Below are 26,498 nucleotides of genomic sequence, written 5' to 3'. Positions count from 1 at the left end.
CATCCCTGGGAGGAGAGGGTGATGGCCATACTGCCGGTGGAGGCAGTCGAAGGATTAGGAGGACTCCGAGACCCGGGTGAGTACACAAACAACGCACCTCACATGGGGGGAACGTCATCCACAACCAAACTCACAAACAGGCACGCAACCACCCCAAGCTATCGCATGACTCAACCACACTCCATGAACACGCACATGCCACTGCCGCCACCATGCCCCATGCACCCAGCTGGACAATGTCAAGTCACAGGCCACAGAAGACACCAACACATGACACGGTAACCCGGATGGCGGGAGGGTGGGCCCCAAAATTCACATAGTGCAACTCAGAAGCAGACAACAATGCCCTCTGCCCATATGGCCTAGGTCACAGCCAGACAAACAGTGTGTCCCCACACAGGAAAGACTCGCCAGCAAATGGCGGACGCCTTGCATCAACACATGGGGGTGAAGGCACTGTTTTGCACATGACAGCAGCTAATGAACAGCCAACATTGTGAAAGAGTTGCAGCACACACCACCACAGCAGCAGCGCAGAGACACACGCTACACCCAATGGGTGCCTGGAGATCAGAAACAAACTCGCATCAACAAGCCAAGGGCCATTCAAAGATCTGCTAACAGTGTGTGCCCAGGAAGCTGGGCTGAGGTGACAGAGGCTGACACACAGAGGGAGGGAAAGGGGGACAGAGAAGGAGGGAGAGGGGGACAGAGAGGGAGGGAGACACAGGGAGACGGACAGAGGGAGGAGGCTGGCACACAGAGGGAGGGAGAGGGGGACAGAGAGGGAGGGAGAGGGGGACAGAGAGGGAGGGAGACACAGGAAGACGGACAGAGGGAGGAGGCTGACACACAGAGGGAGGGAGAGGGGGACAGAGAGGGAGGGAGAGGGGGACAGAGAGGGAGGGAGAGGGGGACAGAGAGGGAGGGAGACACAGGAAGACGGACAGAGGGAGGAGGCTGACACACAGAGGGAGGGAAAGGGGGACAGAGAAGGAGGGAGAGGGGGACAGAGAGGGAGGGAGAGGGGGACAGAGAGGGAGGGAGACACAGGAAGATGGACAGAGGGAGGAGGCTGACACACAGAGGGAGGGAGAGGGGGACAGAGAGGGAGGGAGAGGGGGACAGAGAGGGAGGGAGACACAGGGAGAGCAAATCAGTCCTTTGGTGTGTGGGAATGTCTGCTCGTCAGCAGGTGGACTACGTTCATGTAGACAAGGGTGGCCAGTGCCAGCACCCCCCCTCTCCTCCATGGCAAAACACAGGGCCATGTCACAACCTGTGCACGAGCACAACGACAGCTACCTGCATCATTGAAGTGTGTGTAACTACTTCATGTGCCCACGTACAGTGCAACACGGAAGGCGCCAATGCACGGCTCGCCACACCTGCCCACTCCACTGCTGACTGCAGTCACACTTGACGCAGCAAGTAAGACTGTGCCACACATAGTTAAAGGCGCCAAACCTGTGCCCAAGGGACACACCCATGCACAAGTGCACTGTGAGTGGAATGCCAGACAGATCCAAATTCCCAGAGGAAATGTTCCAACTTTGAAACTGATGAAACATGGATGTTGCATGGACCTAAATTAACATTGTCTCTCTCACACACAGGTCAACCTCGTGGTTCACCCCCCAACACTGGGGGGGGAGACTCACAGGACCCGGCTCTGCAGGAGGCCGATCCCACCGGCAGCGACGACTCTCACCACTCTGTGGACGAGCCCGACCAACCTGGCCCCTCTGGTGTCCAACGACCTGCAGCATCTGCGTCAGGTACAACGGGGCCAACCACCACCCCCACTCCTGCCACATCCCAGGAGACACCCAGGATCCCTGCCCCACCACCACAAAGCAGCCAGGCACCCAGGAGGAGGCAGGCGACAACGCCAATGCCACCCCTCAGGGGTCGCGGAGACCCGATGTGCCCACAAGGGCAGGCCAGGTGCAAGTGGGCAGGGGTGGTGGGAGTGGAGGACGGCGGAGGCGCCAGCCTGACCAGTTGGCTGGGGACCCGGTATTTTCCCATGTCCGAAACATCCTGGACACATACCGCCAGGACACCACGGGCCTGGCCCAGGTTGTGTCCATCCTCGAGGGGATCGAGACCCAGCAGGCCCAGCAACATGCGGAGCTACATGCCTGTCTACTGCAACACCAACGGAGGATGGAGGACGGACAGGCTGAGCTCGTGACGGCGTACACGGGAATTCACGATACACTCCGTCGGATGGCCGACAACATAGGCAACCCTCCCTGTGCCAGAAGGCGGAGAACATCACCACCCACAGGGTGGGATCAGGAGGAGGAGGAAACATCCGATGGAGCATCCCAGACGTTGTCACGGCCTGCTTCTGAGGGTCCCCGCAGGAGGGCGGGTCGTCCACGGAAAAGACCGTGAGGGTCGGCGCTACATCACCATCTCCCAGGACACCTGACCTGGCACCTGGCCCACTGGAGCAACAGCATCACAGCATCAAAAGACATTCTCTGCCACATGGCCTTGCTGGTCACTGTCTGACCAATGTTGACAAAGACTGTGGCATGGACTCTGAGGATTTCCAATGGCAAGGACACCAACTCCCCTACTGAACTTTGGATTCCAAACACCCGGAAAGCCCCTCATGTCATACCCCCCCCCACTAAAATAAAAAGTCACACCATGATGAGAAGATGCCTGCTGGTTGCATTATTACCTTACATGTGTCTTGTAAAGTCTAACCATGCCTGAGTTCTCTATTGACTTCAACCATCCACACCCTGGGGCATGAGTCTGGCACAGGACACACGGGTCACAGTGTATTAGGCAAGACAGACATGGAGCACCATACACACCCGTGATGGGCCCAACCAGTTGAGGGGGTGGCCGCACAACCGTGCTGACAGACATATTGAGTACAGCAACAGTCATGCGCAGAGGTCAGGGATCATGTCCAGTGTCCTGGGGGGCACCCAGGTATGTGTAGACAGGTGGCAGAACCATGTCCTGCAATCTTGAGTCCGGTGGATGCACCTAATGGGGGCCTGGCCAACGTTGGATGCATGGGGATGGCACATGTCACAATACCCACACAGTCATGGACATCATGCACGATACACAGTCACATCCCACACACACAGCTTGCATCTTGCTACTCGACACATAGACACATAGCCACTATCAGGGAAAACCATGCCAGACATGCTGGATGCACCGTGGCAACACACCAGCATTGACTGAGAAGAGGCACCTTGGAGGCCTAGGGACACCTTTATTAGTCATGTTTTCGGGATTGCAGAGGCAACTTGAAGTACACATGAACACTTCATGTGGAGTAACATGTGGGTCCAACACTGGCACCCCCCTTCTGCAGCACAAATGCGTGATAGCCATGGAACTGGCACACAAGCGTCGGCTAACAGCTAAACACCCACAGCTGCTCACGGAGAGCCTGCCATACACCATTGATCAGCTGATGTGGAAGTCCCACAGCATGTCAACCCAATGCAAACCGTATGTGTCCGAGGGCAGTGTTACACACATTGATGCCATCATCACAATCCACCATCCCATCACTGATGACTGTCAACAAGTCTGACCATCTATTCAGGTGTACCCAGCTGCATGTCATGTGCACAATGGTGATGCGACATGTCTGCAGAGGAACCAAACATCGACAGGGGCAGTGTGCATACATCGTGAACAACTGCCACACCCAATACACCCCTGATGCATCCCTTACCCTAAGGAGACTTCCAAACTTGTCCGTGCCTGTAACGCTGAGTCAGCACACGATGACGTGTCCATGAGGAATAGCAGTGCCACAACAATGCAACCAGCAGACGGCATGCGCAAGTACCTGGTAAAGAGAGACACACAAGCAGTCAGACACAAGAAGCACAGCCACTTGCATGTGCATTTACTCGACACATGTATGGATGACAACATGCTAGGTCACAATTATGACTGGGGAAATACAACCATCACTGGCACCATCACTCCAGTGACACACCCACACACACCTCTGACTCAGGTGCCATACATGCAGGTGGAGACACACATCACAACACATGCCACACGGGGACCAATGCGTGCACACTCAGACACTGGTACTCACCACTAAGCAAAGAAGTCGCTTAGGAGCCGAGTCCGGATGTCCTCTTGCGGCTCCACATCCTCCACATCACTAGCCCCATTGCCAAGCCCTTCGTCCTCCACGGGTGGATGGTCCTCATCATCTTGATCCAGGATGAGTGGCACAGCTTTCTCAACTGCCATGTTGTGCAGCATGCAGCAGACCATGAAGATCTTGCAGACCTTCGCTGGGGCATATGGGAGTGCACCGCCGGTCTTGTGTAGGCACCTGAATCGGCTCTTCAGCAGGCCAAACGTCCTCTCTATCACTCGCCTTGTCTGGCCATGGGCGGTGTTGTAGCGGAGCTGGGCCGGCGTGATGGGGTTGCGGAGAGGTGTGATCAGCCATGGCATGTTGGGATAGCCAGCGTCTCCTACATGGGAAGCACATGGACATTGTTAGAACAGGAGAAGCGGTCGTGCTGGAAGTCTACGCTAAATACAGGACAGACAGAGTGTACCCACCAACAACACATGCTCGTTCGTTGCGCAGCTGCGTCATCATTTCAGGCATCCTGCTACGCCTCATGATGTAGGCATCGTGTGCTGATCCTGGGAAACGAGCACAGACATGTGAAATCACCATGTTGGACAGACACACCACAAGGGCATTGATGGAGTGGTAGTGCTTGCGATTGCGGAACGCTACCTCCTGTGCGTGTGGTGGTACCAAAGCTACATGTGTCCCATCTATGGACCCAATGACATGGGGCATCCCTCCCAGGGCATAGAATCCACGCTTGACCACAGTCAACATTTCAGGGGTTGGGAAATGGATAAACTCATCCAGGTGAATCAACATGGCCTCTAAGAAATCATGCAGCACACGGCAGAACATGCTCTGGGACATGCCACCAACATGAGCTATGGTATTTTGAAAGGTACCCGTGGCTAGAAAATGTAGGGCTGCCATTACCTTCAGCTTGGGTGTCAGTGCCGTAGGATACCTGTGTGTCTCGCCGTCAAATCCAGAATCAACCGTTGGGGGAAGCGGTAGCACCGGATACAATCATTCTCCCGCATGGCAGCCAAGTCTGGAATTGCTCGGGGAAGAGGCGGCGCTCTGCAGGAAATTGGAAATGACAAGGAGGAGTGAGTGCACCACAACAACAAATAATTTGTCCTGAGCACATGTTAATCTGTCTATACACATATGCTACATACGGAGTGAGGTATGTGCCACATGCCCTGGACACGTATGGCTGGCAGGTGACACTCCTCCCAAGACCTAGCGACACACGCAGATTGAGAACCTCCACATGCCATGGCATGGGATTAGCTGTGTCCCAGTGCAAGTGAACAGCCAGACGCAAGACAGGAGTGACATACACCCACACATCAGCAGAAGTAGGATGTCGATTGCAGAGACTGGTAGCGGAACACTAGAGCCACAGGTCACATGACATTACACTAGGACAGGCCACACACCTTGCCATGAAGGTGCACATGTGATGACTCACCACACATTCATAGAGAGGATGCAGCCATGTCCTTGTCATGCTAATCCGTGTCCCATGCATACATACGCACCTCACATCTGAGACCACATGTGGCCTGGTGTGCGTAACAGTGTGCCATGGCCATCTACACACAGACACATGTTGGTTGCTGCAATGGCTGCAGCTTTTGAGGGAGCTCAAACATCTACCTAATGTGTACCCCCCACACATACATGACATAGTCACATCGTGCACCGTGGGTATTGACATGTCAGGTGTGGTAACCCCTGTACCGGGCCTCAGGGGACACTTCCGTGAGTTGGTGTCCGTGCCATGCCAGTGACGCTCATGCCAAGTGTGCAGTACGACATGCACACATGTCAAAGGAGTCAAGGGCATGCCTGGCACACATTGCACCGTCACACATTACATATGTACACATCTCATCATACATCTGGTGCCTTCTCCACTCAGGAGTATTGTGCCACATCACACCCTTTCACACTTGTGCCCCACACATGTAGTACTGCCCAGACAATGCCTTGATGTCCATCCATGGACAAGTATGTCAGCCCTATCCCTTCCTGTGTGCTGCCTATCACCACTGTGATGTGTGAAAAACACCGTACTACTGCTAAGAGGGCCTGTGTACCTTCCCGTATCACTATGGGAGTGCTGCCGTATGTGTACCCATCGTGATGGTGAGCGTACAGGCGTGTGTACGAGCCGTACCACTACGAGTACGCATACGCGAGGACACCCATAGTGATAGGGAGCGTACAGGCGTGTGTACGGTCCGTACCACTACGAGTACGCATACGCGAGGACACCCATAGTGGTACGGCTCGTACACACGCCTGTACGGTCCCCATCACTATGGGCATCCAAGCGTATGCGTACTCGTAGTGGTACGGCTCGTACACACTCCTGTATGGTCCCCATCACTATGGGTGTCCAAGCGTATGCGTACTTGTAGTGGTACGGCTCGTACACACGCCTGTACGGTCCCCATCACTATGGGTGTCCTCGCGTATGCGTACTCGTAGTGGTACGGCTCGTACACACGCCTGTACACTCACTATCACTACGAGTACGCATACGCGAGAACACCCATAGTGATAGTGAGCGTACAGGCGTGTGTACGGGCCGTACCACTACGAGTACGCATACGCGAGAACAACCATAGTGATAGTGAACGTATGCACGCGTGTACGGTCCGTACCACTATGTCTCTGTCTCTGGGCACTGCTGGGAGTGATAGGCACCCACCCCTCCTATGTCTGGGCACTGCTGGGAGGACTCTGCACACATCCCTCCTGACTGGGCACTGCTGGGAGTGATAGGCACCCACCCCTCCTATGTCTGGGCACTGCTGGGAGGACTCTGCACACAGCCCTCCTGACTCTGGGCACTGCTGGGAGGACTCTGCACCCACCCCTCCTATGTCTGGGCACTGCTGGGAGGACTCTGCACACACCCCTCCTGACTCTGGGCACTGCTGGGAGTGATAGGCACCCACCCCTCCTATGTCTGGGCACTGCTGGGAGGACTCTGCACACACCCCTCCTGACTCTGGGCACTGCTGGGAGTGATAGGCACCCACCCCTCCTGTCTCTGGGCTCTGCTGGGAGGACTCTGCACACACCCCTCCTGTGTCTGGGCTCTGCTGGGAGGACTCTGCACACACCCCTCCTGTGTCTGGGCTCTGCTGGGAGGACTCTGCACACACCCCTCCTGACTCTGGGCTCTGCTGGGAGGACTCTGCACACACCCCTCCTGTCTCTGGGCACTGCCGGGAGTGATAGGCACACACCCCTCCTGACTCTGGGCTCTGCTGGGAGGACTCTGCACACACCCCTCCTGTCTCTGGGCACTGCTGGGAGGACTCTGCATACACCCCTCCTGTGTCTGGGCACTGCTGGGAGGACTCTGCACACACCCCTCCTGTGTCTGGGCACTGCTGGGAGTGATAGGCACCCACCCCTCCTGTCTCTGGGCACTGCTGGGAGTGATAGGCACCCACCCCTCCTGTCTCTGGGCACTGCTGAGAGGACTCTGCACACACCCCTCCTGTGTCTGGGCTCTGCTGGGAGGACTCTGCACACACCCCTCCTGTGTCTGGGCTCTGCTGGGAGGACTCTGCACACACCCCTCCTGTCTCTGGGCTCTGCTGGGAGGACTCTGCACACACCCCTCCTGTGTCTGGGCACTGCTGGGAGGACTCTGCACACACTCCTCCTGTGTCTGGGCACTGCTGGGAGTGATAGGCACCCACCCCTCCTGTCTCTGGGCACTGCTGGGAGTGATAGGCCCCCACCCCTCCTGTCTCTGGGCACTGCTGGGAGGACTCTGCACCCACCCCTCCTGTGTCTGGGCTCTGCTGGGAGGACTCTGCACACACCCCTCCTGTCTCTGGGCACTCCTGGGAGTGATAGGCACCCACCCCTCCTGTCTCTGGGCACTGCTGTGAGGACTCTGCACCCACCCCTCCTGCCTCTGGGCACTGCTGGGAGTGATAGGCACACACCCCTCCTATTTAACAATCTGTACGCTTAGTACATACACGTGTGTGGGTTCGCTCCATGGGGGTACGGTTCGTACTTACACTGTTGGGGTGGGAGTATGCTCCATACGTTCATGGGTGGGGTACGGGTCGTACTTACACTTTTGGGGTGGGAGTACGCTCCATACGTACGCGGGTGGGGTACGGGTCGTACTTACACTGTTGGGGTGGGAGTACGCTCCATACGTACGCGGGTGGGGTACGGGTCATAGTTACACTGTTGGCATGGGGGGGTACGCTCCATGCATACGCGGGTGGAGGTACGTGTTGTACTTACACTGTTGGCATGGGGGGTACGCTCCTTGCATACGCGGGTGGGGGTACGTGTCGTACTTACACTGTTGGCATGGGGGGTTCGCTCCTTGCATACGCGGGTGGGGGTACATGTCATACTCACACTGTTGGGGTTGGGGGTACGCTCCATGCATACGGGGTGGGGGTACGGTCCGTACATATCCGTCCCCACGCTATGTGATGCTTGTGTGGGCCGTACCCAGGCCTTTGCCACGTGGGTACGAGCCGTCCCGCCATTGTTGGGGTGACGTAGGTGTGGGCGTGGTACGACTCGTACCCACGCTCTTAAGTCGTGGGTACGGGACGTACCTGTCTGGTTGTGTTGCCGGTTCGCGTCGTCATGAACTTCCGTTGTGGCGGTCGCTGGCTTAGCTGGACACGCCCCCACCCCCTCATAGTGACCAGGGCCTGAGGGTCAGGTATGTCCAGGGCAGGTGTGCTGTGTGACTATGGTGGGGGTCTTGTGGCCTGCCCCTGGTCCTGCCCCCCCTCTTTCCCCCCTCCCTTTGTTGTTCTGACCTTCTGCGGCGTCTGCGTCGTAACCTGTAGAGGAGGTGGACTGCTATGAGGGCCGGGATGACACGTAGGTTCGGGTCCATGTCTGTCCGTCACGTACGGGTACTCCTTGTTCGCGTCGTCCTGTCTGTCCGTCGCGTACTGGTAGTCCTTGTTCGCATCGTCCTGATTTCCCGGCAGTTTTTGGCTGCCAGAAAATATTCACCGTGTGGGATGACGTCGGTGCGAATCGTAATTCCTGGTTCGTGAATGGCAGGCTGCGAGCGTCCCGACGTCAGCTCGGCGCTTTCCCGGATCGCATTTGTATGTTTATTTTTGTCGGTCGGGGTTTTGTACGATTCGTACGGAAATGGTGTTTCCGTGCGAATCGTAATTCCATGTTGGTAGATTTTGACGACCGGGTACGCGTCGGACGGAGAATATGCTCCGTCCGACGGTTCGTACCCGGTTTTTACAGGATCGTAATTGGCACCTATATGTTTCTCATATATGGGATATTCACCTCAGTTAAGAGCATAAAGTCTTCTTAACAGATTGTACTCTCTTACATAATTTGCATCAGCACTAATCTTTTTCTCATCAAAATCAATCAAATACAAACCAGATAATGTTCTTACTCGAGACAATGTATGCCATGCCTTCTTTAAACACTGTACTTCCAATATTTACCAAAGCACTGTCCACACTTAAACCTTGAGATTTAGGAATGGTTACTTCATATGCTAAAGAAAGAGGAAACTGTTTTCTTTGAACATACAAGTCTTTTGCAAGCAAAAAACGAACAGCAAACTATCCAATCTGTTTTACCTCTTCAATCTGATCAAATGTAATCTTCAAAAATTCAATTCCATCACTGTTCTGATAATTAAAAAAATCAACAACTTTTCCCATTGCTCCATTTACTAAACGTTTTTCCACATCCAAATTACGCCGTAAAATTACCTGACAGTTTACATATACATATAAAGTCTTTTCTAAACCAGCAGTCTTAGTTACAGACTTTTCCAAAGAATCCAATTTTGACTGTAATTTGTCTGAGAGAATAGTAACTCCTTCATGTTCTATTTTATCAATGGCTTCCATTTTCACTATTGGTTGTTTTTCCAATTTCAAAAGTTCTTGATTGAATGTAGAACACTCTTGCAGTGTTGGTATTAGGCAAACTATAGACTTCTTTTCTCCAATTCTTTTGTATATTATTTCAGGTGCCATGTTTTCATTTGGAAACATGTTCATTAAAAGCCGACTTTGTAAAGCGTCTTTTCCATATTTTGTTAAAACACCAATTCTTATCTCTTGAAGAATGTTTCCATAATGTTCATCACTTGCTTGTTGCGTATTCTTAATAAGTTCTTTATATTCAAAATAAGTCCAAATGTTGACATTTCCAATGCTTTCTAAACACTTCTTAGTGTCTTAATGGAGAAGTGTTTTAAAAACAGGCTGTCCTTTTACAGGACTAAGTTGTAGTAGGTCACCAAATATAATTACATGTTTTCCTCCAAGTAGAGCATCACAATCTGTTTTTAAAATCTGTTGCATTCTCAAATGTACAAAGGCAAGCATTAAGTTTGAGACCATGCTCACCTCATCAATGATTAGAAGTTTCATTTTCTTGAGTACTCTTGAAACTTCATAACAAGCTTCTCCAGATAGCTTGTGATATTCCAATTTATTTTCATGTTTAACTGGTAGCATGAGTAATCAATGTAATGTAATCCCTTTAATGTTCTGTAGTGCTAACCCAGTGCGAGCAGTTACAACACAAGATAAATGTGATTCAGTGGTTTATTATATATAACTAGTCAAAACTTTAATTAAGAAATGTTTTCCTGTTCCAGCTTGCCCACTGATGTACATTCGAATAGGTTTAAACTATGCACATTGGCATTCTTTTTTTTCATGCAGTAAACCAAGCTGTAGCTCTTGTGTCACTTGCTGATATATTTCTTTTTGTTCAATATTTCATTTTTCTTCTAAGCTTCCCAACTCAATAATATCCTGTTGTGCTTGCTGCATTGTCGTTTCTGCTTCATTCATGGCTATTGCTGCTTCATTTTCAACAATTGGTTGTCCTAGTGGATCTTGACATAGTGGAGCAGAACTTTGAGTATCTTGAGAAGTGTCTCTGGCTCTTTCTGCTGCAATAGTAGTTTCTTGTTCAATCTCTTCTTTTAACATTTGTAGATAAGTTGGAAAAATTGTGCATTGAATGCTATCTTTAAATGTATTAAAAGAATGTTTATAGCACTCAAAATCTCCAATTCCATTTCACAACACCTAGGCTTGAAGAGTTGCAGAAGTGCTAAATAGAAAAATTCCCTTTTATCTGGAGTTTCACAATCCGGATGTTGAAATACACTTCGAGCTTTGTAACACTAGTACGCTGACCGCGCCGTACATAGTGTCCACTCAGTGCGCTCCTCTTGCAAACCAAGTTCTGGGATCACGTATGAACTGGAAGTGTTCCGGGACGTGGTCTGGAGGTGAAGAATACCTTGTGTATCCAATGCTAGAGCGTTGTATCTGCATGCGTACTGCTGAGTGATTGAAGGACTGCATGGGTAATAGCTAGGTGATTGCATGAGTGCAGGGGTAATGTCTGGGTCATTGGAGGAGTGCATGGGTAATGCATGAGTAATTGCATGTAGGGGTAATGTCTAGCTTATTGCATGAGTGAAGGGGTAGCACCTGGGTGATTTCATAAGTGCATAGGTACTTGCTGGGTAGTTGCATGAGTACAGGGGTAGTGCCTGAGTGATTGGAAGAGTGCAAGGGTAGTGCCTGGGTGATTGAAGGAGTGCTTGCATAATCCCTGGGTGATTGTATGAGTGCAGGGATAATGTATAAGTGTTTGGAGGAGTGCATGAGTAATGGCTGGGAGATTGAATGACTGCAGGGGTAATGTCTGAGTGATTGCATGAGTGCAAGCATAATGTCTGAGGATTAGAGAAATGCATAGGTAATGCCTGGGTAATTGCGTGAGTGTAGGGGTAATGTCTAAGGGATTGGAGAAGTGTATAGGTAATACCTGGGTGATTGGAAGAGTGTACGGGTAATGTCTAGCTGATTGCATGAGTGTACAGATAGTGCCTGGGTGATTGAAGGAGTACATAGGTAGTGTCTGGGTGTTATTATAAGTGTATGGGTACTGGCTATGTGATTGCAGAAGTGCATAGATAGTGCATGGGTGATTGGAGGAGTGTGGAAATAGTTTCTAACTGTATAGATGAGTGCATGGGTAGTGTTTGAAAAAATGGTTGAGTGCAGTAAAAGCAACTATAAACATTAGTTCATATTATCATGCTTATTACATTATTTCATCTTACCTTTTTTATATTAAGAAGATACAAAACTCAGAGGAACTATTTTACAGTAGTTTTGTTGTAAAGTGAATTTAAAATATTTTCAAACTTTAGTATTACCTCTGTAATAAATGTAGATCATCATACAACAGCGGGGAACAAAATACAATCAATGAGATTGTAAAAAAAAAAAAAAATCTGCGTTGAAAATATTCCCAAGTGCAACTATCTGTTTACCTATCTACAGTTTGTAAATTACATTCTTCAACTGCATTAACTCTTTTACTTCTCTCAAGTGCATTTTGTAAAATATACACTCGCATGGACATTGCGTATAATATAAAAATCAAATATATAAACTACTTCTTTCAAACACAATTTTGCAAATACAATACGAATTAGCACAAACAATAATCCAGACAGTAATTGTGCACATCTTCCCAATAGGCTGAATAATGTTTCCTAATCTATTTGCATTGCAAATATTCAAAATAAACTCGTTAATTCGTGTTCACATCCTCCCAATAGGCCCCATGATGTTTTCAAAACTTTGGCATCAAAAATATCAGAAATGAATTTGGTAATTCGAAAGGCAACCTACATTTGAATTCTAAATGGGCATTATTGGAATGTGTCCATCCTTTATTGCACTTTAAATACACAGTATAATGTCCAGATGTTGTAGTAGGTCCATTATGGAAAATATTAGCCACTGCTTTAAAAGTTCTTCCTGAAAAATATACTTGACTTGCCACAAAAGTTTTAATTTTGGCTTCCAATTTTCTTCCATCTGCTCTACAACATTGTAGCATTAAAATTACATATTGTCCAAATCTTTCTATAAATAATGTTGACAACATTTCTGATTTACAATGATAACATTTCATATTATGATTAGCTGTTTTTACTAATTTGTTAAAAGACACTGGTTTGCAATCTGGTATCGTCAAATATATGAATCGTTCAGTGTCTATTTCAGTGGTAGAAGAAAATGAACACTCTTCACATTTATGATCCCATCTGTAACTTAGTCCAAACAAATTTTCAATTTCTATTCCTTCATCTTTCAATACTGCAAGCATAAACATAAGAAATTCTTGTGCATTTTGTTGTATATTAAGTGTAAATTGCAAAGAACCAGTACATATATTCAAAAGATTGCGTATGCCAGAAGCAGTATGGATTTTAGTTCTATCAGTTACCAACCTTTGAAAAATATAATGTAGTAAAAAACAGAATCTTTTTTCTCAATTTTTCATAATTTCATGATGAAGATCCTCTAGATAAAACACAACATTCACAATTACATTAGCATGGCAGTTGATACCTGAACTATTTTCTAACGGGTATCCTACAATATCATCAACCACGTTCATTTTCATTTTCTTTTCAGTTTCATCATTCTCTTGAATTGGTTTCTTTTTTTGAATCTCAGTGAAATATTTGTCATATTTCTGTTGCGGACACACTATATGTTTCTCATATATGGGATATTCACCTCAGTTAAGAGCATAAAGTCTTCTTAACAGATTGTACTCTCTTACATAATTTGCATCAGCACTAATCTTTTTCTCATCAAAATCAATCAAATGCAAACCAGATAATGTTCTTACTCGAGACAATGTATGCCATGCCTTCTTTAAACACTGTACTTCCAATATTTACCAAAGCACTGTCCACACTTAAACCTTGAGATTTATGATAGGTTACTTCATATGCTAAAGAAAGAGGAAACTGTTTTCTTTGAACATACAAGTCTTTTGCAAGCAAAAAACGAACAGCAAACTATCCAATCTGTTTTACCTCTTCAATCTGATCAAATGTAATCTTCAAAAATTCAATTCCATCACTGTTCTGATAATTAAAAAAATCAACAACTTTTCCCATTGCTCCATTTACTAAACGTTTTTCCACATCCAAATTACGCCGTAAAATTACCTGACAGTTTACATATACATATAAAGTCTTTTCTAAACCAGCAGTCTTAGTTACAGACTTTTCCAAATAATCCAATTTTGACTGTAATTTGTCTGAGAGAAGAATAGTAACTCCTTCGTGTTCTATTTTATCAATGGCTTCCATTTTCACTATTGGTTGTTTTTCCAATTTCAAAAGTTCTTGATTGAATGTAGAACACTCTTGCAGTGTTGGTATTAGGCAAACTATAGACTTCTTTTCTCCAATTCTTTTGTATATTATTTCAGGTGCCATGTTTTCATTTGGAAACATGTTCATTAAAAGCCGACTTTGTAAAGCTTCTTTTCCATATTTTGTTAAAACACCAATTCTTATCTCTTGAAGAATGTTTCCATAATGTTCATCACTTGCTTGTTGCGTATTCTTAATAAGTTCTTTATATTCAAAATAAGTCCAAATGTTGACATTTCCAATGCTTTCTAAACACTTCTTAGTGTCTTAATGGAGAAGTGTTTTAAAAACAGGCTGTCCTTTTACAGGACTAAGTTGTAGTAGGTCTCCAAATATAATCACATGTTTTCCTCCAAGTAGAGCATCACAATCTGTTTTTAAAATCTGTTGCATTCTCAAATGTACAAAGGCAAGCATTAAGTTTGAGACCATGCTCACCTCATCAATGATTAGAAGTTTCATTTTCTTGAGTACTCTTGAAACTTCATAACAAGCTTCTCCAGATAGCTTGTGATATTCCAATTTATTTTCATGTTTAACTGGTAGCATGAGTAATCAATGTAATGTAATCCCTTTAATGTTCTGTAGTGCTAACCCAGTGCGAGCAGTTACAACACAAGATAAATGTGATTCAGTGGTTTAGTATATATAACTAGTCAAAACTTTAATTAAGAAATGTTTTCCTGTTCCAGCTTGCCCACTGATGTACATTCGAATAGGTTTAAACTATGCACATTGGCATTCTTTTTTTTCATGCAGTAAACCAAGCTGTAGCTCTTGTGTCACTTGCTGATATATTTCTTTTTGTTCAATATTTCATTTTTCTTCTAAGCTTCCCAACTCAATAATATCCTGTTGTGCTTGTTGCATTGTCGTTTCTGCTTCATTCATGGCTATTGCTGCTTCATTTTCAACAATTGGTTGTCCTAGTGGATCTTGACATAGTGGAGCAGAACTTTGAGTATCTTGAGAAGTGTCTCTGGCTATTTCAGCTGCAATAGTAGTTTCTTGTTCAATCTCTTCTTTTAACATTTGTAGATAAGTTGGAAAAATTGTGCATTGAATGCTATCTTTAAATGCATTAAAAGAATGTTCATAGCACTCAAAATCTCCAATTCCATTTCACAACACCTAGGCTTGAAGAGTTGCAGAAGTGCTAAATAGAAAAATTCCCTTTTATCTGGAGTTTCACAATCCGGATGTTGAAATACACTTCGAGCTTTGTAACACTAGTACGCTGACCGCGCCGTACATAGTGTCCACTCAGTGCGCTCCTCTTGCAAACTAAGTTCCGGGATCACCTATGAACCGGAAGTGTTCCGGGACGTGGTCTGGACGTGAAGAATACCTTGTGTATCCAACGCTAGAGCATTGTATCTGCATGCGTACTGCTGAGTGATTGAAGGACTGCATGGGTAATAGCTAGGTGATTGCATGAGTGCAGGGGTAATGTATGGGTCATTGGAGGAGTGCATGGGTAATGCATGAGTAATTGCATGTAGGGGTAATGTCTAGCTTATTGCATGAGTGAAGGGGTAGCACCTGGGTGATTTCATAAGTGCATAGGTACTTGCTGGGTAGTTGCATGAGTACAGGGGTAGCGCCTGAGTTATTGGAAGAGTGCAAGGGTAGTGCCTGGGTGATTGAAGGAGTGCTTGCATAATCCCTGGGTGATTGTATGAGTGCAGGGATAATGTATAAGTGTTTGGAGGAGTGCATGAGTAATGGCTGGGAGATTGCATGACTGCAGGGGTAATGTCTGAGTGATTGCATGAGTGCAAGCATAATGTCTGAGGATTAGAGAAATGCATAGGTAATGCCTGGGTAATTGCGTGAGTGTAGGGGTAATGTCTAAGGGATTGGAGAAGTGTATAGATAATACCTGGGTGATTGGAAGAGTGTACGGGTAATGTCTAGCTGATTGCATGAGTGTACAGATAGTGCCTGGGTGATTGGAGGAGTACATAGGTAGTGTCTGGGTGTTATTATAAGTGTATGGGTACTGGCTATGTGATTGCAGAAGTGTATAGATAGTGCATGGGTGATTGGAGGAGTGTGGAAATAGTTTCTAACTGTATAGATGAGTGCATGGGTAGTGTTTGAAAAAATGGTTGAGTGCAGTAAAAGCAACTATAAACATTAGTTCATATTATCATGCTTATTACATTATTTCATCTTACCTTTTTTATATTAAGAAGATACAAAACTCAGAGGAACTATTTTACAGTAGTTTTGTTGTAAAGTGAATTTAAAATATTTTCAAACTTTAGTATTACCTCTGTAATAAATGTAGATCATCATACAACAGCGGGGAACAAAATACAATCAATGAGATTGTAAAAAAAAAAAAAAATCTGCGTTGAAAATATTCCCAAGTGCAACTATCTGTTTACCTATCTACAGTTTGTAAATTACATTCTTCAACTGCATTAACTCTTTTACTTCTCTCAAGTGCATTTTGTAAAATATACACTCACATGGACATTGCGTATAATATAAAAATCAAATATATAAACTACTTCTTTCAAACACAATTTTGCACATACAATACGAATTAGCACAAACAATAATCCAGACAGTAATTGTGCACATCTTCCCAATAGGCTGAATAATGTTTCCTAATCTATTTGCATTGCAAATATTCAAAATAAACTCGTTAATTCGTGTTCACATCCTCCCAATAGGCCCCATGATGTTTTCAAAACTTTGGCATCAAAAATATCAGAAATGAATTTGGTAATTCGAAAGGCAACCTACATTTGAATTCTAAATGGGCATTATTGGAATGTGTCCATCCTTAATTGCACTTTAAATACACAGTATAATGTCCAGATGTTGTAGTAGGTCCATTATGGAAAATAATAGCCACTGCTTTAAAAGTTCTTCCTGAAAAATATACTTGACTTGCCACAAAAGTTTTAATTTTGGCTTCCAATTTTCTTCCATCTGCTCTACAACATTGTAGCATTAAAATTACATATTGTCCAAATCTTTCTATAAATAATGTTGACAACATTTCTGATTTACAATGATAACATTTCATATCATGATTAGCTGTTTTTACTAATTTGTTAAAAGACACTGGTTTGCAATCTGGTATCGTCAAATATATGAATCGTTCAGTGTCTATTTCAGTGGTAGAAGAAAATGAACACTCTTCACATTTATGATCCCATCTGTAACATAGTCCAAACAAATTTTCAATTTCTATTCCTTCATCTTTCAATACTGCAAGCATAAACATAAGAAATTCTTGTGCATCTTGTTGTATATTAAGTGTAAATTGCAAAGAACCAGTACATATATCCAAAAGATTGCGTATGCCAGAAGCAGTATGGATTTTAGTTCTATCAGTTACCAACCTTTGAAAAATATAATGTAGTAAAAAACAGAATCTTTTTTCTCAATTTTCCATAATTTCATGATGAAGATCCTCTAGATAAAACACAACATTCACAATTACATTAGCATGGCAGTTGATACCTGAACTATTTTCTAACGGGTATCCTACAATATCATCAACCAAGTTCATTTTCATTTTCTTTTCAGTTTCATCATTCTCTTGAATTGGTTTCTTTTTTTGAATCTCAGTGAAAAATTTGTCATATTTCTGTTGCGGACACACTATATGTTTCTCATATATGGGATATTCACCTCAGTTAAGAGCATAAAGTCTTCTTAACAGATTGTACTCTCTTACATAATTTGCATCAGCACTAATCTTTTTCTCATCAAAATCAATCAAATACAAACAAGATAATGTTCTTACTCGAGACAATGTATGCCATGCCTTCTTTCAACACTGTACTTCCAATATTTACCAAAGCACTGTCCACACTTAAACCTTGAGATTTATGATAGGTTACTTCATATGCTAAAGAAAGAGGAAACTGTTTTCTTTGAACATACAAGTCTTTTGCAAGCAAAAAACGAACAGCAAACTATCCAATCTGTTTTACCTCTTCAATCTGATCAAATGTAATCTTCAAAAATTCAATTCCATCACTGTTCTGATAATTAAAAAAATCAACAACTTTTCCCATTGCTCCATTTACTAAACGTTTTTCCACATCCAAATTACGCCGTAAAATTACCTGACAGTTTACATATACATATAAAGTCTTTTCTAAACCAGCAGTCTTAGTTACAGACTTTTCCAAATAATCCAATTTTGACTGTAATTTGTCTGAGAGAAGAATAGTAACTCCTTCGTGTTCTATTTTATCAATGGCTTCCATTTTCACTATTGGTTGTTTTTCCAATTTCAAAAGTTCTTGATTGAATGTAGAACACTCTTGCAGTGTTGGTATTAGGCAAACTATAGACTTCTTTTCTCCAATTCTTTTGTATATTATTTCAGGTGCCATGTTTTCATTTGGAAACATGTTCATTAAAAGCCGACTTTGTAAAGCTTCTTTTCCATATTTTGTTAAAACACCAATTCTTATCTCTTGAAGAATGTTTCCATAATGTTCATCACTTGCTTGTTGCGTATTCTTAATAAGTTCTTTATATTCAAAATAAGTCCAAATGTTGACATTTCCAATGCTTTCTAAACACTTCTTAGTGTCTTAATGGAGAAGAGTTTTAAAAACAGGCTGTCCTTTTACAGGACTAAGTTGTAGTAGGTCTCCAAATATAATCACATGTTTTCCTCCAAGTAGAGCATCACAATCTGTTTTTAAAATCTGTTGCATTCTCAAATGTACAAAGGCAAGCATTAAGTTTGAGACCATGCTCACCTCATCAATGATTAGAAGTTTCATTTTCTTGAGTACTCTTGAAACTTCATAACAAGCTTCTCCAGATAGCTTGTGATATTCCAATTTATTTTCATGTTTAACTGGTAGCATGAGTAATCAATGTAATGTAATCCCTTTAATGTTCTGTAGTGCTAACCCAGTGCGAGCAGTTACAACACAAGATAAATGTGATTCAGTGGTTTAGTATATATAACTAGTCAAAACTTTAATTAAGAAATGTTTTCCTGTTCCAGCTTGCCCACTGATGTACATTCGAATAGGTTTAAACTATGCACATTGGCATTCTTTTTTTTCATGCAGTAAACCAAGCTGTAGCTCTTGTGTCACTTGCTGATATATTTCTTTTTGTTCAATATTTCATTTTTCTTCTAAGCTTCCCAACTCAATAATATCCTGTTGTGCTTGTTGCATTGTCGTTTCTGCTTCATTCATGGCTATTGCTGCTTCATTTTCAACAATTGGTTGTCCTAGTGGATCTTGACATAGTGGAGCAGAACTTTGAGTATCTTGAGAAGTGTCTCTGGCTATTTCAGCTGCAATAGTAGTTTCTTGTTCAATCTCTTCTTTTAACATTTGTAGATAAGTTGGAAAAATTGTGCATTGAATGCTATCTTTAAATGCATTAAAAGAATGTTCATAGCACTCAAAATCTCCAATTCCATTTCACAACACCTAGGCTTGAAGAGTTGCAGAAGTGCTAAATAGAAAAATCCCCTTTTATCTGGAGTTTCACAATCCGGATGTTGAAATACACTTCGAGCTTTGTAACACTAGTACGCTGACCGCGCCGTACATAGTGTCCACTCAGTGCGCTCCTCTTGCAAACCAAGTTCCGGGATCACCTATGAACCGGAAGTGTTCCGGGACGTGGTCTGGACGTGAAGAATACCTTGTGTATCCAACGCTAGAGCGTTGTATCTGCATGCGTACTGCTGAGTGATTGAAGGACTGCATGGGTAATAGCTAGGTGATTGCATGAGTGCAGGGGTAATGTCTGGGTCATTGGAGGAGTGCATGGGTAATGCATGAGTAATTGCATGAGTAATTGCATGTAGGGGTAATGTCTAGCTTATTGCATGAGTGAAGGGGTAGCACCTGGGTGATTTCATAAGTGCATAGGTACTTGCTGGGTAGTTGCATGAGTACAGGGGTAGTGCCTGAGTTATTGGAAGAGTGCAAGGGTAGTGCCTGGGTGATTGAAGGAGTGCTTGCATAATCCCTGGGTGATTGTATGAGTGCAGGGATAATGTATAAGTGTTTGGAGGAGTGCATGAGTAATGGCTGGGAGATTGCATGACTGCAGGGGTAATGTCTGAGTGATTGCATGAGTGCAAGCATAATGTCTGAGGATTAGAGAAATGCATAGGTAATGCCTGGGTAATTGCGTGAGTGTAGGGGTAATGTCTAAGGGATTGGAGAAGTGTATAGATAATACCTGGGTGATTGGAAGAGTGTACGGGTAATGTCTAGCTGATTGCATGAGTGTACAGATAGTGCCTGGGTGATTGGAGGAGTACATAGGTAGTGTCTGGGTGTTATTATAAGTGTATGGGTACTGGCTATGTGATTGCAGAAGTGCATAGATAGTGCATGGGTGATTGGAGGAGTGTGGAAATAGTTTCTAACTGTATAGATGAGTGCATGGGTAGTGTTTGAAAAAATGGTTGAGTGCAGTAAAAGCAACTATAAACATTAGTTCATATTATCATGCTTATTACATTATTTCATCTTACCTTTTTTATATTAAGAAGATACAAAACTCAGAGGAACTATTTTACAGTAGTTTTGTTGTAAAGTGAATTTAAAATATTTTCAAACTTTAGTATTACCTCTGTAATAAATGTAGATCATCATACAACAGCGGGGAACAAAATACAATCAATGAGATTGTAAAAAAAAAAAAAAAATCTGCGTTGAAAATATTCCCAAGTGCAACTATCTGTTTACCTATCTACAGTTTGTAAATTACATTCTTCAACTGCATTAACTCTTTTACTTCTCTCAAGTGCATTTTGTAAAATATACACTCGCACGGACATTGCGTATAATATAAAAATCAAATATATAAACTACTTCTTTCAAACACAATTTTGCACATACAATACGAATTAGCACAAACAATAATCCAGACAGTAATTGTGCACATCTTCCCAATAGGCTGAATAATGTTTCCTAATCTATTTGCATTGCAAATATTCAAAATAAACTCGTTAATTCGTGTTCACATCCTCCCAATAGGCCCCATGATGTTTTCAAAACTTTGGCATCAAAAATATCAGAAATGAATTTGGTAATTCGAAAGGCAACCTACATTTGAATTCTAAATGGGCATTATTGGAATGTGTCCATCCTTAATTGCACTTTAAATACACAGTATAATGTCCAGATGTTGTAGTAGGTCCATTATGGAAAATAATAGCCACTGCTTTAAAAGTTCTTCCTGAAAAATATACTTGACTTGCCACAAAAGTTTTAATTTTGGCTTCCAATTTTCTTCCATCTGCTCTACAACATTGTAGCATTAAAATTACATATTGTCCAAATCTTTCTATAAATAATGTTGACAACATTTCTGATTTACAATGATAACATTTCATATCATGATTAGCTGTTTTTACTAATTTGTTAAAAGACACTGGTTTGCAATCTGGTATCGTCAAATATATGAATCGTTCAGTGTCTATTTCAGTGGTAGAAGAAAATGAACACTCTTCACATTTATGATCCCATCTGTAACTTAGTCCAAACAAATTTTCAATTTCTATACCTTCATCTTTCAATACTGCAAGCATAAACATAAGAAATTCTTGTGCATCTTGTTGTATATTAAGTGTAAATTGCAAAGAACCAGTACATATATCCAAAAGATTGCGTATGCCAGAAGCAGTATGGATTTTAGTTCTATCAGTTACCAACCTTTGAAAAATATAATGTAGTAAAAAACAGAATCTTTTTTCTCAATTTTCCATAATTTCATGATGAAGATCCTCTAGATAAAACACAACATTCACAATTACATTAGCATGGCAGTTGATACCTGAACTATTTTCTAACGGGTATCCTACAATATCATCAACCACGTTCATTTTCATTCTCTTTTCAGTTTCATCATTCTCTTGAATTGGTTTCTTTTTTTGAATCTCAGTGAAAAATTTGTCATATTTCTGTTGCGGACACACTATATGTTTCTCATATATGGGATATTCACCTCAGTTAAGAGCACAAAGTCTTCTTAACAGATTGTACTCTCTTACATAATTTGCATCAGCACTAATCTTTTTCTCATCAAAATCAATCAAATACAAACCAGATAATGTTCTTACTCGAGACAATGTATGCCATGCCTTCTTTAAACACTGTACTTCCAATATTTACCAAAGCACTGTCCACACTTAAACCTTGAGATTTATGATTGGTTACTTCATATGCTAAAGAAAGAGGAAACTGTTTTCTTTGAACATACAAGTCTTTTGCAAGCAAAAAACGAACAGCAAACTATCCAATCTGTTTTACCTCTGTGGTAAATAATTTAATTACCGGTACTTAATTTGATGCGGAAAATTAATAAGAATAGCTCAGTAAAATAAGAGGCAGAATCCGTGGTATTAGAGGTTCGGAACGGGCTTTATTCCAATAACAATTCGAATTGTGGACTTCATATTCCATCACCACGGAGGTTCAGGAAGTGAAGGACTCTACTTTATTGACAGGTAATCATTTTTATAGAAGAGGCATTACAGTGAAACAGATGCAGGAGGCGTAACAGTTGATAACAGAGATAAAGACATACATGCGTAACTAAAATGGGTGTAACTAGGCGTAACTTAAGATCGTCATTAGGTATGATGTCACAAATGGGTGGTTCCATGAAAGAATTTCGCAATGTCAGCAAAAATACTTTGGCAGAGATGCGCGCGCGCCGCATGACGTGTGATTGACGTGCAACTAGAGGGTGAAGGGGACTTGACATTTAGCTCTACATGTGGAGACAAAAGTCTGGGGGGTCAAGTCAACCTAATCCCAAATCATATCTAACATCCTATGTTTAAAGAACTATGTTATCCAAAAGGAAAGGTCTCTTAGGATAGAATCTTATTCTATACTGACTATACTGACTGTTAGTGCGTGTACAAGCGTCTAAGTGTCTACACTAGATGCAAGGGCAGAAATCTTCCATAGTAACAGGGCTATGAATTACTTGCATAAAGACAGCGAGGCCTGGCCCCTTTGCACGGTAGCTGGAGGAATGTTTACCTAAACTGCTAGACAGGAATGCATCGGATGAGGAGCGGAGCAGAGCAGATAATCTTGAAGGTGAAATACAGTTTTTGGCAGGCAGACAGGCCAAGTCAGGCACCGTTAGCCGCGCAGGGAGTAGGACAAAGTTCATGGATACAGATGCGAGCTCAGACTGGAGCTTTCAGAGGCAGAAGGCAGGAAAAGGCTTAATGGCAGAATCAGGGCCTACTCGCCTGGACTGTAAAATGGGATAAATGAACCATATAAAGCCGGTGGCCTTTCATACTTAGGAATAGAATATCCGGCCCATTCATGGTGGATCTGAAAGAGGACATGTTGACGGTGGACGCACATGTGTTTGCGTCTTCATAACTGGAACTGGAGGGAACATACATGTACTTGTGACTTATACATGAAACCGTTGGGGTCCAAGATAGGGGACATAACCGACCATAAAAATCCATATTTCCACATTCCCTCCTTGTCCCCTACTGGCCCTTAGGAGATATCAATCTTCATCAATCCGTCGATCTGTTCATATAGCATCATTTGTTCTTCTTTCTTCTTCCGGAATGAATGAAATCTTGGTGGTGGAATACACGATGTGGCACACAGACCACAAATCGCTGGTCCACATTGTAGGCATAAGCAGCAACTGAATAATATGAGAAGGCCAATACCTAGGAAGGATAGGACCCTCCATCCCCAGGCTGACAATACACTCCAAAACCAACCGGACCAAGTCCAGGTGCCTGGACTCTGGTGTATCTGGCTTACAATCTTATGAAGGCGGGTTATAGCTTTATATACTGACGGCGAATTTTCTGGTATGAAAATGCAACAACTTGATCCGATGACCCTACAAGCTCCGCCCCTATCGGCCAGGATGACGTCAAGGACAAGACGATTTTGAAGCACAACAATCCGCATAGCAGACTGCTCTTCTGTTAAATTGCCTAAGGCGGAAATAGTTTCGTTCACTACTGCTTCAAGGGTTCTGGTTAATCTACGTATCAACTTACTATTAGTGACTGTACCTATATAGGGGAAGAAACCTTTATTGAAATCTGTGTATTTTTCCCATGCTGTTTCAGTGTAATCGACGATTGGGAGATCTCTCTGCTGTCTATTGTGTACTAAATGAGTATTTCTATGATAATCAGGAGGAGCTAGGAAAACAGGTGGTAGGAGGAATGCTATGTAACAGGTACCATCCCAATCTAGAGGTAGGCGTATATATGCGGTCTGGCCACATATAAAGTAGGAATGACGAGAAGCTCTAAATGTAGACTTGCCTTGATCACTGAATTCTATTACAGTGGTGCATCTACTATGGCCCATATGTATGGAACCATTCTTTCTTATACATAGTTCCCCTTTTACTGGGAATACGGACATGGCGGGCAAGATTGGTGTAGTTTCAGATTCAACGTTCAGGATCATGAGGTTAAGCGTAAAATTACCTAATCCGTATACTTCATTTTCTAGATCAGTTCCTGTTCTTTTGGGAAGTCCCTCCTTGTTAGGGTAGCAGACTTTAAGCAAAACTAAGTTCAGGTTTCCCCATACCCAGTTGTCTTGATAAACTGCGGAATTCGAATCTAGGGAATTAATTAAACTAAACCATGCTCCACAGGAGCCATTGTGTGTGAACGGATATGGAAAGAGAGGCAGAATACCCTTATAGTTCTGATAGGGAGGGAGTCGGCCACATATCCAACAATTTGTGGCATTGCTGGTTTGATGGGAATGATGTAACATACTAATAAAAGTGTTATTGCGCAGCGCAAATCTATAGGACAACTCATGCGGGGGTAATTCACTAAAAGAATGTTCAGCAGTAACATTGTAAACATGTTTAGAAATAGGATAATATATGTGCAACAATATACTTGCAGCAATTATTAAAAGACTTAAGAAAAACAAAATTAATAACGTCACTGTGCAATGACTACGCAGTGATTTACAGTACGCATGTTTTTTCAACTGCATCTTCCGGTTTCTTTCTCTATTCAGGTCTAGGGGATACATGTCAGAGACAAATTCGACCGATTCACCTTGGAGAGGACTTAAACAATCAAATTGTCTGACTTATTAGACCGTAATTTTAGTTTGTATAGTTCCTTATCGCTTTGTTCAACCAAAGGAAGCTTTGAGTCAGTCGGTGAAGACACGCGAGGTGTAACGTTTACATCAGACGGTAGTCCATGAAATTTCTTGATATGACTTGAATGTAACCATCCTTTGCGACCTTCGATCTTCACGGCTGTCCTCGTGGTGAGTAGTACAAGTTGAGGCGATTTCCACCTAGGATCCAGCTGAGTCTTCCGGTCAAAATTCCGCACTAACACCAGGTCCCCGGGAACTACGTCATGGGGTTTCACCTCGGTGTTGTCGGGAAAGGCTGCAGCTACCTGTGAACGACAAGATTGTAGTGCAGACATCAAGGAAGCCAGGTAATCTGTCAGCATATTACAGTCAACATCAGTTATTTTGCGTGGTATAGGCGTCCCCCACATATTTGGTGGTCTGCCAAAGATCACCTCATAAGGGGATAGCCCTGTTCGAGAGTGCGCTACCATTCTCATGTAAAAGAGTGCAACTGGTAAGGCTACTACCCAATCGACACCTTTCTCCCTACATATTTTGGACAATCTAATTTTCAGAGTTTGATTATGTCGTTCCACGAGACCTGCTGCCTCGGGGTGTCGGACACAGTGAAATTTCCATTGATAGCCTAACAAAAGTGAAACGTGTTTCATTAGTTCGGATGAGAACGGCTGGCCGTTATCTGAGTAGACAACACGTGGTAAACCGTACCGTGGGAAGAATTCTCGAACCAACTGTTTGGCAGTAGTCGGGGCAGTGTAATCTGAGACCGGGTATGCTTCTGTCCAACGGGAAAGAGCACAGACAACTACGAGAACATATTTGAATCCTCGACATCGTTCCATCTGGATATAATCCATCTGGAGGACTTCAAAAGGGTGATCAGGAGGCTGAAATCCACCCTGTTCTACGGGAATGCTTTTACCTGGGTTAAACTGACAACAGATCATACAGGTACGAACTTTTTGTTTAGCTGCTGCTCGTAAATGTTTGTTGAACCAAATGT

Source organism: Triturus cristatus, chromosome 3_1 (assembly GCF_964204655.1).
Source record: "Triturus cristatus chromosome 3_1, aTriCri1.1, whole genome shotgun sequence".
NCBI lineage: Eukaryota > Metazoa > Chordata > Amphibia > Caudata > Salamandridae > Triturus > Triturus cristatus.
The sequence above is the reverse complement of the archived record's forward strand: the minus strand, read 5'-3'. Positions refer to the sequence as shown.